We start from the raw sequence: 1,387 nt of genomic DNA, 5'->3' as shown, positions 1-1,387 counted from the left end.
GATCACTGCTCCATAAAATCGCATCCTGCATTGGGTCCTAAAGGAGAAAAACAATCTTGTTGCTCATCAGAGTCACTAGAAATCACAATTATCATTTAAATTCTGTTGGGTTTATTTTCCCAAGCTCAAATATATCATGGCAATGCCCTTCAAGAATACTGTGAGCATTTAAGAAGGTTTCAATGCATTTTTTATGTTCCCAGAGGAAGTGTTAACATAAATACAAAGATACGCCATGCATTTAATAAGAAAAAGAGGCCTAAATATTTCAGAAAGAGAATTAAAAAAACAGAAACAAATACTTGAAATAAATGCTACCATGAAGACAATGTATAAGAAGCAGGTATCAATATCAATAATAATTCTAGTAAGTTTAAGGATAATGATTTAAATAAATATCTTAAAGGGAAAAATGCTCTATTCTGTTGCTAATGTAATTTTTTTTAATTGTCAGATTTTTACATATACTTTCTCATGTACATGTACTGATTTCTATTAACAATTTCACTAAATTTAGAGATTCTACTGTAGTTTGTGTTTTTTTGTGTGTGTGTATGTGTGCATACACTTTAGTTCAAGTTCGAAAAGGCTAAAAGTTAGTCTTTTTATCCAATATTCCCATATCTCAAAAATATATATAGGCATAATGTTTTCTAGTCCTATATCATGTGATTTTTTTACTGTGCATGACAATTATATAGTTTATTTCTTGATATTATCTTCACCCACCAAAAAACTTATGAGATAGTTATAAAATATTATCTTTAAAAACAAATTAAAATCTAAAAGCTTATTCCTGAAGGCTTGCATTTACTTACTTACTTACTTACTTACTTACTTACTTACTTATTGTACGCGTGGCTACCTTTGGTTGCCTTGCACAAATTGCAAGGACCTTATCATCTTACAATCCCTTGTTTTTTATTTTTTACACCTACAGTACCTAGTCTTCCTAGGTGGTCTCCCATCCAAGTACTAACCAGGCCCGACCCTGCTTAGCTTCTGAGATCAGACGGAATAGGGCTCATTCAGGGTGGCAAAGCCGTAGACCTGAAAGCTTTTAAAATTAAGTCAATTACAACTTTTTTTTTTTTACACCCAGGAGATTTTATTTCACTTATAATTCTCTACTGAAAGAAACTTCTATTTTTCTCATGCGTTATTTCTGCAAGCTATTAAATGTTTATAATAAAATACAATCTATCAGATGACACAAGTATAGATGTATAAATACAGATATAAAATCATGAATTTTGGAATGTTATAAAATGAAGGAGACATTAGAAACAACCTGGATTTTTTGCACTAAAAATCAAGCGAAATATCTAAAAATTCTACTGCTAGCACCTTATACCTGTTACAATGTTTATTATAAAAATATTTTTAA

At 30.3% G+C, this 1,387-nt stretch overlaps 1 pseudogene; it reads right to left on the bottom strand.

The window, feature by feature from the left end:
- Positions 1-931: 931 nt before the first annotated feature.
- On the bottom strand, positions 932-1,050 carry LOC111728884 (annotated as a pseudogene).
- Between the last annotated feature and the right edge of the window lie 337 nt (positions 1,051-1,387).

The sequence above is a fragment of the Pteropus vampyrus genome, unplaced genomic scaffold, assembly GCF_000151845.1.
Source record: "Pteropus vampyrus isolate Shadow unplaced genomic scaffold, Pvam_2.0 Scaffold234, whole genome shotgun sequence".
NCBI lineage: Eukaryota > Metazoa > Chordata > Mammalia > Chiroptera > Pteropodidae > Pteropus > Pteropus vampyrus.
Note: the sequence above shows the minus strand (reverse complement) of the source record. Positions and strands in the feature narration are given on the sequence as shown.